The sequence below is a fragment of the Nilaparvata lugens genome, chromosome 14, assembly GCF_014356525.2.
Source record: "Nilaparvata lugens isolate BPH chromosome 14, ASM1435652v1, whole genome shotgun sequence".
NCBI lineage: Eukaryota > Metazoa > Arthropoda > Insecta > Hemiptera > Delphacidae > Nilaparvata > Nilaparvata lugens.
The window spans coordinates 17,390,742-17,405,613 of record NC_052517.1 but is presented as its reverse complement, the minus strand read 5'-3'; the positions used below and the strand labels follow the sequence as shown (position 1 = coordinate 17,405,613).

At 34.3% G+C, this 14,872-nt stretch overlaps 2 protein-coding genes across 11 annotated transcripts in view; one reads left to right on the top strand and one right to left on the bottom strand.

The window, feature by feature from the left end:
- LOC111054622 (gastrula zinc finger protein XlCGF57.1) overlaps positions 1-14,872 on the top strand; it is a 721,792-nt gene that overhangs the window by 151,165 nt on the left and 555,755 nt on the right. The gene's annotated exons all lie outside the window — the stretch shown is intronic.
- The window catches only part of LOC111060042 (gastrula zinc finger protein XlCGF57.1-like), a 410,286-nt gene that overhangs the window by 4,731 nt on the left and 390,683 nt on the right, over positions 1-14,872 (bottom strand). The window contains exons 6-8 of one of the 3 annotated variants that reach the window (XR_005572896.1): positions 11,076-11,567; positions 10,508-10,739; positions 1,177-1,281 (exon numbers count right to left, since the gene is read on the bottom strand). The exons of 1 other annotated variant lie outside the window; for it this stretch is intronic. The gene's annotated coding sequence lies outside the window, so the exon portion shown is untranslated. The remainder of the gene's footprint in view (positions 1-1,176; positions 1,282-10,507; positions 10,740-11,075; positions 11,568-14,872) is intronic. One more of the 3 variants, XR_005572897.1, reaches the window with a different exon arrangement.

Genomic DNA, 14,872 nt, shown 5'->3' with positions numbered 1-14,872 from the left:
GGGCTCTGTCCTGGGGCCAGTCCTGTTCATCCTGCATATGAACGATTTGAGAGTCGGCGGAAGTGAGCTGCTGTTTGCGGATGACACAAACCTTGTTGGGAGAGGATCCTCGCCTGCAGCTGCCACCCTTGAGTTGGAGGAGTCCTTTGCTGGTGCAGAACGCTGGTTTCAGGAGAACAAGCTGTTGCTCAACGTCGGCAAGACACAGAATATCATGTGCACTCTGAGAAACCACTTCAATCATCCATTGAATGAACCGGTGAAGCTTCTGGGATTTAACATCGATCCAAAGTTAACATGGAGTGCTCATGTGGATGCTGTATGCAGAAGACTGTCTCGTGTGATCTACCTGTTGAGAAGACTGATGTGCTTGCTGACTGAGGAACATTTGATTATGGCCTATTATTCACTGTTCCATAGTCACATTATATATGGAATACTGCTGTGGGGACACTCTTCACATTGTGAGAGTATTCTTATGCTGCAGAAGAAGGCAGTTCGGATATTATCATCCAGTGGTCATCTGGAGCACTGTAGGCCACTCTTCGCCAGACTTGGGATTCTCACAGTTTTTAGCCAGTTCATCTTTGCTTCCCTGGTTGGTATTAGGAATACCAATCTGACAGTGAATTTGAGGGGGTTGCAGAGTGCCTACTCACTTCGAAATGCTCTCGAAGTCAATGTTCCTCGATGTAGGCTAAGTAAGGCTCAGAACTGTTATCCCAATATCGCTATTAAAATGTTTAATATGCTACCTCCATCTGTGCGTCATTTGAGTGACAGTGAGTTTAAGAGGAGACTCAAGTCCTGGCTGCGTGCCAGACCATACTACTCCTTGAGTGAATTTTTTCAGGAGTCTACAGTTGACATTTAGTGGCCATCACCGTGTTTAGCCATCTATGCCATTATGTTTTATTTTTTGACGTGACAGTGTTGTCAAAAACTTTCTGTGTGATATTGTATTTTTGACGTGATGACCAACCCAGCTCATCTGGCTGGTTAATGGTCCTACAAATGAAGATTGAAGATTGAAGATTGAAGATATTTGAATTGAAATTTACACTATGAACAAAGATATTGTGAATTTTCTCCATATTAAGGTGAAATAAAAACGATATTGTCGGTATCACAAGATTATGTAAAATTATATGACACAATATTGCTTCATTGACTTACTTTTGACTGATTCTCATAGTCTAATTCAGCCTTTAAGGATAATTCATAGTCGCTTCTGCCAATATCCATTGGAGCATTCAGGAAAGCTTCAATTTCTTCCTTGATCTGAAATCCATTCAAAGTATACTCAAAAAAGTGGATAAAATTATTACATTTATCAGTAACCTCCAATCAGAGAACACCGCGAACAGTGAACACAGACTGTGACTATCAGAACATTGAAGATTTTTGAATGTAATTATTAGAAATACAAACGATAGTAAAGCTTGAATAATAAATTATATTAAATATTATGAAGAAACGATTAAATTTATGATTTATCTGTCATTTGAACAATATAGCCTGACCTACTGCATCAATTTTCGAGAATATGTTTTGAGACACTTCTACACTGAATAAAAAAAGTCTAGATATGGACAAAATATCCATGTTCTGCAAAATTGTATGTTTTCATGCAAGCTCACTTGACTGTTTAGTATATTCAATTTGTCAAGACTGTCAATACAGATTTGTCAAATTTTACCTATTATAAGCTATTCAGTAAATTGGTTTAAATGTTGAGATTAAAACTATGGTCAGCTTATAAACAAGCTATTTAGTCCATGTCCAAACTTGTTTTAAACCCATTCTTGAGTTAGGTACAACATTTTTAGTGTGGTATTGGTGATGTTGAAATGACCAGTTCATATTGTGTGGATCATTAAATTTTCCAAAGCCATCTTGTTGAATTTTTTCAAATCAATACATCATGATTATTTAATAATAACTCTTGTAATACTATTGAGGTATGATGTTGATTAGGCTAATATTCGGTGGTTGGAAAAACTTTCATAAATAATTCTGATACAAGCTACTTTTTGACAAGGTGACAAAGCTGGATAGCTGATGTAATAGAACAGAGGCAACCTATTTGGAAGTAAATAATATTAGTTTATAATTCAAAGTAATTTAATAATTAACAGAAATAGTTTAAATATTGCACTCTTCTATAGAAATAATATTCAACCTTGAAAAAAATAATAAACTGATTTTTTTTTAAAAGAACTAATACAAAATATCAAAAATGTAGGAGGGCACAGAGCAACAAATCAGATGTTGCAGGTTGAAGTCACAAATCCATCTCGGTCTTTCCACAGAGAAAGAAATAACTAACATTTATTTTACTTTGTGGTTTTACACAGCACCATGATGCACAAACCCAGGTAACAGTTTTCCCGTTCATTCATCAATATCGGGGCACCAAGCTTCGCTTGTTATAATCATTTAATTTTTTCCATTCTTTAAAATGATTGGGGAAGGACTAACAGGCACAGCCCAAAACTGTTTCTTCCCCGAATTTTGATTTATACACTATAAATATTCCGAAAAGTAGGTTATGTTCCATACACTTGAATTCAGCTCAAATTTTCAGTCCAAATATTTGAAAACATAAAAGTTTCAATTTAGATTGTTCACAAACCAAATTGACAAAAAAATAACACTCACTAATCACTTAGAACTGTAAAATATGATTAACTTTGAATATTATGATATACCATCTTATGTCAACAAATTAGATTATTTTGATAGACTCAATTACAATTTCTAGATTTCTCGCAAGATATGGTAAGCTAATTGATTATACAGCTGATCTCCCACACAGGCACATGCATCTTCTGTTATGGACAGACGACAAAATTATTATCTGTGTTTCCAAAGGATGATTTGTATATCAGGAAGCTATCAAAATGAAAGAGGTTTCTCAGGAAAACATTTTTTCCGATCATTACTTTTTGAGATATGAGCGCCTAAAATTTATATTTTTGGAAAAGAATATTTCAAGTTCAGTAAGAGATGAAACCATTAGATTCAGAGGATAGATTCTTCGTGGTATTGTTGATCTAGTAGAACAATAATATTTTCTGATTAGTGAAAATATTGATTTTAAAGGAATTTATTGAATCTACCAAAACTGACCAAAAATAACTCAACTAAAAGTTATTTTTGGTCATTTTTAGTCAATTGAATAACTTTCTCAAAAATTAATATTTTCAGAAAATTTTTGTTTTATTAAATCAACAATAACATTAAGAATCTATCGTCTAAATCTCATGGATTTATCTCTTACTGAACTTGAAATGTTCTGTCCCATAAATTTAAACTTTAGGCGCTCATATCTCAAAAAGTAATGATTGGAAAAAATGTTTACCTGAGAAACCTTTTCATTTTGATAGCTTCATGATATACAAATCGAAAAACTTTGAAAAATATCACTAGTAGAAAGTTTATTTTTAGCCTTTGCACAGCCTTAATAGGATTCAGTTCTTTGTGATGACGGAGGGAGCTGATACTGGCAGTGAATAGTTGGCCTAATAGACTCGACACAGAGAAAGAAATACATTCCTCTACCATAAAAATCTGGTGTGGCGCACTCACACAACTTTCCTTGCCATTATGAAAATTGATCACCTGACGCTAGTGTTCTCGCGCATACCAAGTCTACTATTCAAAGATATGAGACAGCTGGTGATAGGACAATAACGCTGGAAACACACGAGGTCTGCTATCTCTTCGTAGTGAATGATTTAATAGAACCAACAGTTGCCAAAAGTTTGCAATTTAATAATCACTTTTTCTCGAATTTCAAGCTTATTTTCAATTTTAGGTGGAAATGTTACTGGACATTAATTGCAGAGATTTTCATGCTCAATCTTTTCCACCCGATTTTTTTTGTTTAAATTGTATATGAAGGTTGATAATTGAGAATCTAAAATCAAACTTTGCATAGATGAGGCGAAGCTCCTGAAATTTTTCCAGATATGGGACTTGTTGCAGTTAATAGAGCTTATCAATGACTATTTCAGGTATGAATTTGATCAAAATCGTTGGAGCCGTTTTCGAGAAAATTGCGAAAAACCCTGTTTTTGACAACATTTTCGCCATTTTAGCCGCCATCTTGGATTGCATTTGATCGAAATTGTTCGTGTCGGATCCTTAAAGTGTAAGGACCTTATGTTCCAAATTTCAAGTCATTCCGTTAACTGGGAGATGGGATATCGTGTACACAGATGCACATACACTCATACACACACATACAGACCAATACCCAAAAACCACTTTTTCGGACTCAGGGGACCTTGAAACGTATAGAAATTAAGAAATTGGGGTGTCTTAATTTTTTTCGGAAAGCAATAGGCTACTTTCCTTACCTATGGTAATAAGGCAAGGAAAGTAAAAAACACTGATACAATTAAGTATCTTTAAACATTAGCCTATCTTTACTCTATGCTTCTATACTTTATTGTGAGCTTAACCAGCAATAGGCACAACTCACAACTTAACACCACAAAGTATAGGGATTTTCTTTTTCTGTATCATTTCCTTTTTTTGTATGCAGCATGCATAGGTATGCAGGTAACGTTTCCATTCAATTAGTTCTTCGCATGTAACATGATTCGTGAATATGGTTACCATGAACTGTGACTGGAGCTGATAGTGTAACTACTAAAAAAGAAACATCACTCTATTTGATAATGAAATAATTTGTAAAATCTAATTATAAATTATCACAAATAATTCTAATAATTTCATTTAATTGAACTCGCATAAGCGAGTTCTCACTTTTCACTTACTGAATGTCGGTGTCCATCTTTTTGTATATTCTACAATAACTTTAGAGAGAATTAATCGATCAGGTATAACAAAAAAATTTAATGTGCCTGATAAAAAAATGTGTTGTGATTTATCATTTGGTCAGCTGAAGAATTCATTGCATGCATGCAATTACAACAGTTTTTCCATCCATGATCATCCATAGAAATCAGATGAGGTTATTTGGAAGCTATTACACAGACAGACCTTCTTGTGCTGACACATAATTTCAGCTGGCCAATTTATTCAACGTAATTTACAACTTTTACATCAACAAAATGATACAGGTTGAGTTATCAATGTGTTGTTTCTGTCATTCATTTTCTCTTGGAGCTCTGTATGGGAATAATGTATCACATGACCACCTTCTTATTTAAAAAATGAATTTGGTTTCATATGGGGGACAAAGATGTTGAAGGGACAGAGTGATTTCTCATTTCAAATAGGATCTCCAATGGAACCTACTGTCAAATTATCCTTGTAAAAGAAATATTATTAGCTGTTTCCATAGTTTTAACCAACTCTGTATAATTGATAGTTGCAGGTTTCAAAGATTGCAATATAGTCCAGGCGCTGGTTTACATTGAGCATACATGAGAGAGGCAGAGAATTTGACTTCGGATTATTGTTAGGGGGTCTTCAGTGTATATGAAACTCGATGTCGTCACGTCCCATGGTGGTCGACAGCTTGGGGGGGAGGGGGGTAAGTTGTAGAAAACGCGCGCTTATAAAATCGCCTGTCCTGCAGTTACTATTCATAGTAAAGCTTTTAATTTTTTCTCAATATTATGTACACATAACTGGCTTTCAATGTGGTCCTCTACATTTTTGCGATAAACCGCATAGTTTTTCCATAAAAAAATAAAATATCTCGAAAAATGAATTTTTTCATTATGGACTATTTGTTATTTCTCGAATATTCAAGTCATTAGCTGACTTAGAGAAAAAGGCTCTTAATAAACGTTGTAGGCCGTTCCTTCCTGAATCCAATGATATAAATAGTTTGGGGGTTACGATCATAGATGCGGTGGTGGGAGGGGGATAAGTAGCACTCTTACGCTGTGGCGCGGTCCTCCCCTATGATTAATGCGCGTAATGGCCTGTCTATCGCATCGCTCCTACTAGTCTATGCATTCAAATTATGTATTTCAGGAACGCTATCTTATGTATTTTCGGTCGCTGAACACGATTTTTCAACTCTCAAGCCTCAATAATTGATAATTGTCATCATAATATACAAATTATGGTCAAAATTACAAACTTCATCTCATTATCATTACATTTTAATGATAAACCATCTTGTTAGGAATCCTATATGTGTTTCTCAGTCGATAAAAAACTGATATTCCATTAAGAGAGAATAATTATTCGATTTAGTTCAATGATCACTTTGGAATTGCGAAAGTCAAGTAATGGAGTAAGTTAGACAAATAATATAGGCTACCCCATATAGAGCACCGTGTAACAGTAGTAAAATATTTTCTTAATATAAATTCACAGTTGAAGCATAAATAATGCCAATTACTCCCATGTGATATGACTAAATATTTGGTTACAAAGGAAATACAACTCTAAAGCTGCGTTTACACCAAAGCTATTAACGAGATGTTAATATAACTTAATCTTTATAGATTCTATTAGATTGAACATAACTTATCATATACATCATGAACATATATGTGTTTGTCAAGTTTCGTTCAATCTATTAGAATCTAAAAAGATCACGTTATTAACATTTTGTTAAAAACTTTGATGTAAATGCAGCGTTATCAACTGATTTCTGTAACTTATATCTACGAATAGATACATTTCATCTGGCTGAGTTTGACTGATTGTCTTGGGTTGGTACTTGAATGAAAGTGGAATGGGAGATATCTTTGTTGAATTTGAAATATTTGAAGAGAATACTGTTGGAAATCTATTGAGGGGAGATCAGTATAATTAAGGTGTGAGAGCAAGCAATCAATTCAATGAAACAACTACAAGGACTCATGAACGGTTCAAATATGAGAGATTTTCAAAGTATATTTGAAAGAAGTCAGGAGCTATTTGTGGAGTTTTTTTTAGAATCACAATGCAAAATCAATGACTACTTGAAATTTATGACATTATTGTAACATAGTTCAAATTATCTTAAATTGTATTCATGCTCATAAGGAAGGACTCTGGTATTGCACATAGAAACTGTACGAGAAAAGATCTCATACTTTTTTCATTCAATCACACAAACTATGTTATGGAGTCTGTGTTATATCTAGAAAATATAAAAAAAATCCCCTTAGAAGTAGAAAATAATTTCCAATAAGGAAACATCAACTCTATACAGTCAATACATTGACTCTCTGTCAAATTAATGAAACCTTGAAAATTTAATAAATGTGACAACCGATCATGCTTTGGAGCAAACCCTCATTCGATCATCCAAAACTGAGTGATTGGAATAGCTAGTTCTTCAAAGGCTTTCCTGAAATGGCTGCTACTATATAAATAAATCGTTCATCAAAGATATTCTGTTCAAGTATGTTGACATCATTATGGATGTCACTGGAGATTGTGAAGAAAGATGATCGAATGAAGTAAAAAAAGAATAATGAGAGATGAGAATGATTTCCAGAAGCATAACCTTCTCAAGAGAACATAACATTTTTCTTCAAGACTCTGATAGACAACAGCATGCATAATGTTATCAATGGTCTGGAAGCAAGTGAAGAAGTGTGTGATTCTCTTTTGAACGTATAGAAAGAAATAGTTATTCGGTCTCCAACGATTTTTATCTGAACATAGTTATGGCAAATTGTAAAAAGTTTTATTCTCACCTATAAAAAGAAACAGAGTTCTTTCATTCTCCACGATGCAATCGAACAAAAATCTCAGTCTTAGTTAATTCTAGAACAAAAAGATCTGATATCTGTATTTCTACTAGGTAGCTGTTTAAAGATAATTCAGCATTAAAGTTTTAGTGCAGCATGCATTTCTACAATAACCGCTATCTCTGTCAACATCTGATGGATATTTGAAAAAAACTCTTAATCTTACTTGGCCCATGAAATTGTAAGTGAAACTAGTTGTGGATTTGACTAAATCCCTAAATATCGTTGACAAATTCGCATAATGATGACATGGCTCTCCTGAATTCAACTCCTACTTCACTTTTCAAAACTTCAATACGCTGCAAGATTATGGAAACTTTGTGATGAGAAGAGTTATGAAAATTCTCAATAAAGATGGAGTGATACAGTTGGACATAGCTTTTCATGTATATGGTCTAAAATCAAACAAAGGTAGTGAACATATTAGAAGCAGCAGAGTAAAAGAATCACTCCAATAATATGCTCTCCAAACCATCGAGAGTTGATTTCAAAATCTGTGTCAGAGATTTATTTATGTGACATGCAAGAATCTATAAAGAAATAATCCATACGTGAGCTACGTGCAGGAATACATTCATTCATTCATTTGTGAATAAAATTACAAATCATATAAATATTTCTGGGAAAGAATAACAGGCATGGCCCAAAACTATTCGAATCCCAAATTTTGATACTGAATAACTTGTTACCATTTCAAAACAGTCTGAACGGGAATACCATAATGGATGAATCAATCAAAAGTTAGTGAAATATTATTATAATAATACTGTTAGAAATAATATGAATGAATATTTAAATTTTCATTTCATTTTGATTTGACACATATCTATTATTATATTGGATATAATTTCTCAAAAGTCCACGACAAACTGAAGATTCACGAAAGATTAACATTTTCATACTGAACATAATCATTATGATAATGAATGAATGATGAATTCCATTTCCACCATGAAGAACTAAGAAATTCCACAAGTACTCGTATTTCTTGGAGATGAACTGACCACTATATCAAGTAAGCGTGGCCAGTGTGAAATTAATAATATAATTTAGCCTGCAGCGCATCACAATAAATTAATTTGAGATAAAAACAATAGAACATAAACACATATAAATATTATCATTATTCTATCCTAATATATTTCTTGAAACCCAAGTTTCGTTTATTTCAAACAGTCATTTCTTAGTTTCCTTGCAGAATGAGATGAAGTTTGTAATTTTGACCATAATTAGTATATTATGATAAGAATTATCAATTATTGAGACTTGAGAGTTGAAAAATCGTGTTCAGCGACCGAAAATACATAAGATAGCGTTCCTGAAATACATAATTTGAATGCATAGACTAGTAGGAGCGATGCGATAGACAGGCCATTACGCACATTAATCATGGGGGAGGACCGCGCCACAGCGTAACAGTGCTACTTATCCCCCTCCCACCGCCGCATATATGATCGTAACCCCCAAACTATATATATCATTGAATTCAGGAAGAAACGGCCTACAACGTTTATTGGGAGTCTTTTCCTCTAAGTCGGCTAATGACTTGAATATTCGAGAAATAACAAAAAGTCCATAATAAAAAAATTCATTTTTCGAGATATTTTATTTTTTTACGGAAAAACTATGCGGTTTATCGCAAAAATGTAGAGGACCACATTGAAAGCCAGTTATGTGTACATAATATTGAGAAAAAATTAAAAGCTGTACTATGAATAAAAAACTGCAGGACAGGCGATTTTATAAGCGCGCGTTTTCTACAACTTACCCCCCTCCCCCCAAAGCTGTCGACCACCCTGGGACGTGACGACATCGAGTTTCATATACACTAAAAACCCCCTAACAATAATCCGGAGTCAAATTTTCTTTCTATAGTTTGAGAGATATTACTTTCAACATGAAGAGGGGGAACTGATTTCTCCTTGCACAGTTTGTAGTATGGACAGAGCAGTGGGGAGGAGTAAGTAGGCTGCACACAATTGGATGCTGACACAAAAGTAGGGAGAATGCTGTTAGGTAGTGGGAGTTGAGTTGTTTTACTATTTTCATATGAGGTAATATATTCTAATATACAGTGTGGGTGAAAAGTCTGAGAACGGCTCAATATCTCACACAGAAAGGTAATTTGATGGTGGTAGTACTTTCAATTTTAATAGTATCCCCAATCACACCCACCATCAAATTACCTTTATGTATGAGATATTGAGCCGTATTTAGACTTTTCACACACTGTCTAAATATGGAAATAGAGGTTTAACGTTTAATGCCAAAACAAACCTCATTCACATAAAAATTATGATACAAATGTTGTTCTTAAATAAAAATTTAATATTGAAAATTGAAACAAAACTGAATTAAGAGAACATAGAAAATGATATTCTTCATGAAATTTAGAAGAATACTAGTTTTGGGCCAAGCCTGTTGTTATATCCCAATCATATTCATATGATCTGTTGATAATCAATAAATTCACAAATGAATGAAATTAATCAATTTTTAGAAAGAAAGGAGAACTAACCTCATTCATGGCAGACTCCACTGCAGGACTTACCCACCAAGTTTATACTTATTAATAAAATTATTTGGATCAATTGAAGATGTAGGTTTTAATAAAGTTGAATGAGAGAGTGAGAATCGACAGAATCATGATTAAAACAAGTCTGTGCAAACAGGCAGAGGTCAATAACGGCCACAGTTTATATCCCTACAGTTCACAAAAGATCTATTCTGTAATTGGAGCTATGGTTTGTTGAAGCTGTGGTAGTGACTATTATGAATGCTTAGCTAGGAGTTGTTTCTCCTGTAAGTTATGTGTTCAGATATGTACTTACAAATCACCCAACGTTGCACTTTTATAGTCACGAAAATCGCAGCTGAAAGGTTTTTCTCCAGTATGTGTTCTAATATGTTTTTTCAAACAACTTGGATCAGCACATTTATATTCACAAAACTTACAGCTGAAAGGTTTTTCTCCAGTATGTGTTCTGAGATGTTTTTTCAAACTACTAAAATCAGCACTTTTGTAGTCACAAAACTCGCAGCTGAAAGGTTTTTCTCCAGTATGTGTTCTAATATGTTTTTTCAAACAACTTGGATCAGCACATTTATATTCACAAAACTTACAGCTGAAAGGTTTTTCTCCAGTATGTGTTCTGAGATGTTTTTTCAAACTACTAAAATCAGCACTTTTGTAGTCACAAAACTCGCAGCTGAAAGGTTTTTCTCCAGTATGTGTTCTGATATGTGCTTTCAAATCACCTAACCTTGAACTTTTGTAGTCACAAAACTCGCAGCTGAAAGGCTTTTCTCCAGTATGTGTTCTGATATGTGCTTTCAAATTACCTAACCTATAACTTTTAAAATCACAAAATTCGCAGCTGAAAGGTTTTTCTCCATTATGTGTTCTGATATGTGCTTTCAAATCACCTAACCTTGAACTTTTAAAATCACAAAATTCGCAGCTGAAAGGTTTTTCTCCATTATGTGTTCTGATATGTGCTTTCAAATTACCTAACCTTGCACTTCTGTAGTCACAAAACTCGCAACTGAAAGGTTTTTCTGCTGTATGAGTTCTGATATGTCTTTTCATATTATCTAACTTAGCACTTTTGTAGTCACAAAACTCGCAATTGAATGGTTTTCCTCCGGTGTGTTTTCCAATGTGCCTCTTGAAATCAGTGAACCTTGCTGTTTCATAGCTACAGTAAGCACAGCTGTGGAGTTTAATCTTTTTGCCAGCCACAGATGACTCAGTGCACTTTTCCACTGGAGAGATTGAATGCTCATTCAGTCCACCCACTTCTGTTGCATAGTCTCGGCCAGATGTGCTGCAGTTTGAAGGCCACATCTCTGGTTCACTCTTCACTGCACTTCCTTCAGCCTCTTGATCGTCTGCAATAATCAGTAATAACATTATTAATAAGAATTATTTAGTTACATGTATGTTAGGAAGTGAGTTTTCTTTTATCACCTTCTATAGTAGATAGCTGTATTTCAAATTCTCCCAGCATATCTGATACAATATTATTAATTTTTAATTCTCAGTAATAATGATCAATTCCATCAAAATACATACTTTTTGTCTAGTGAAATTTTTTTGTAATGATATGATATTGAATTGTCATGTTGTAACATAAAGACAGTGGTAATAAAAGTTTAATTAATCAGAGGGAATTAATGAGATTGAAGAAGTTCAATTTTATAAAAAGTTGTATAGGCAATCATCTTTAGATAGCAACCATCCAGGTGAGGAATGGAGTGTTGGTATAGGGAAGAAACTCCTTGACCAAGTGAAAGACATGGGAGCTGGTTTGCCTAACTAACATACTTTGGGACACACAATAAGCTTTGGTTGACATGTGAGATTCTTTGAACCTCTGGATCTTTGAATCCCCCCCCTTCAAAAACATAATCATCTTTAGATTGATATATGCGATTTTATGGGATAATCTGAATACACTACACATTTGTTCTGTACATGTGCATGGTTGACATGTGGCAGACAGCCCATCCGGGAGTAGCATTTACACAGGAGTTCCACTCCCAAACAACAAACCACTTCATGTAAGGAAGCTGGCCACAATCTAATCACCCAAGCAAGGAGTGTAGACCCTGGTCAATCAAGAATCGGTTAGTAATACAATGCATCTCACCATATGGTTCCTCTTTGATGAAAATCATGTTGTAGCCAGGGATTAGATAATGTTGTTGGCTGCAATCATCTTCCACTGCAGCTGGTTGCTGGCTGCTATCATCCTCCTCCTCCTCCTCCTCCTCCTCCTCCTTTTTAACAGTAACTGTCGCCATCTGCAACACATACACAATTAATGGCAGGACTTGTATCATTATTATAGAATAAATTATTCACAATGGTTTATGAGAGGGATAGTTTAAGATGACTAGTAGACTGTATTGTAGAAGGTCTCATATAACAGTAGGGGAATAGCTTTTTTTATAATTAGGAATGAGAATACTAAGTGTAGGAATAAAAAGCGGTATTCACCAAAAAAATAGATTACAATAATTGTTTTGTTGAATAATTATATTTCTATATTATAAAATCCATTCTGGCAAAGTTGTGGAGCTGCAAAAGGATAGCAATATCTGCTCTGTCAGATAGACAAGGATAGCAACATCAATGTTAATCAATTACTACCATTATAACGTGGACCTTACTACAGCAGACTTGAATGTGGAAGAGTTAGAAAAATAGGGTGATTTTACTATACTGTTACCCAGTTTTGAGTAATTTATAAAACATAAATTATAATGCCACTAAACTAGTTAACTGGAATTTCGCATACAGATTCTTAATTTGTTAAGGATGATTGTGGGCATTTTTATTGATCATTGATAACAGTCTTGAAGATAAAACAAATTTATTTAATTTGTAATACAATACCTACATATTATGTTAAAATGCTCAACCAAAAGGTCCTTATATAGTTAAATATTACAAGTTGTTGTATTTCTAATAGCAAGAAAATATAAAACTAAATTCAAACGATATGAGCTTCTAACAGACATTGCAGAGCACGGGTAACACCTGCACCTAAATAGATAGAATATGAATATATATTATATTATATTCTGTGGTGTTTTCACTATGACTTATTGAGACATGGAAGACTCGAGTTGAAATAATTGGAACAGATTATTCAAAAACTGGTAAAAGATTCTTTATAGAATGGGAAAACAACATAGCCAAAAGACACAAATGTCAAAAGAGTTGTTGGAGGCCTACAGTGAAAATATGTATGGTAACAACAGTTAACAAGATTTTACTTGACAACAAGAAATTAAAAATAATCTCGAATACAGTTTATAAGCGAATGGAAAAGACTTTCAATAACTTTCAAACAGACACACTCCTCTCACTTGGTATGGCTTCTGTTGATTGCAGCCTTCAAAAGAATCCTTCAACCTTACAAATACTACTCTGGCTATTCTACCACCTGAAATACAAACAGGCACATGAGATTCACTCCAGTGTTGTGAACAGAGTCAACACAAAATTAAGGGTATTTAGTAAATTGAATGATGAGTGAATTTAGTAGATAAGGATATTATTATGTAAGTCAAGAGAAAAGGCCGGAAAGAAAACATAAGAAGAATGTAAAAGGACAAGGAGAGGCAGAAGAGGAGGAGTAGAAGGAGGAGGAGGTACAAGAGAAGAAGGAGTTGGAGATAGAGGACCAGGAGGAAAATAAGGAGATGGGAGAGGAGAAAGGTGTGGATGAGAAGAAGAAAAGAGAAAGCAATGGAAAAAGAAGAAGTGTAAAAATATGAGGTGGGAGAGGATGAGGAGAAGAAGGATGGGAGAGAGTGCAATGAGGAGGAGAGATAGGAAGTAAAATCGAAGAACTAAAAATTGCATATATATTGTTGAGGTGAGAATCTATACACATTGTCAATTATGGAAATATATTTAATAAAAAAGAATATAATTCATGATATATGAAATCTATTGAATCCAGGATTGATCATATTTAGCAATGAAAAATATAAATATATCAGTTCTGAATAGTTAACCTGGTTAGATAACTTGTATCACAGCGATCTACTATGGAAAACATTGGGAATAAATAAGTGGCAACAATACGTTCCTATCATATCCACTGATTTCATAGGGTGAATGTCACAACAGTGTTTGCACACTCTACAGTCAGCTGCTCTCATTTCAGGAGATTTCTAAATGTTCATGAGACAGGCCCTGTGATTGGCGCAGTTAAAGGCTACTTGAAACACACAGCTAATGAAAATAATGAAATATGCAAATACAATTTTAATTATGAATTACATACTCGTACTACACATCAACAATCACTATCTTACCACTATACATCAGTTATCACTATACTTACCACACACTTCTTTTTCAATGGCCTTAGTCAACCTGGAATCTGATTCTCCACTCTTTGAATTGTGCTCTGAGACTGGTGATTGGCTATCTGTCCCCTGGTCACATGTAGACATCTGCAATGGATCAGAATGGTTCCAGTTACCAAAAAATTTCAAAGTGGCTTCAAGCATTGAAAACTCACAGAGTGGATTACTAAATAAGAATCAATTTCAGTAGTGAGATTGATCTATTGATCAATTTCACAGCCTCTGACATGACCTACGGTACTGACTGTTTCCAGGCAGCCGAGATCGACGACTTGATGTGTCCATCTAAAACATGAGAGTTACTGAGA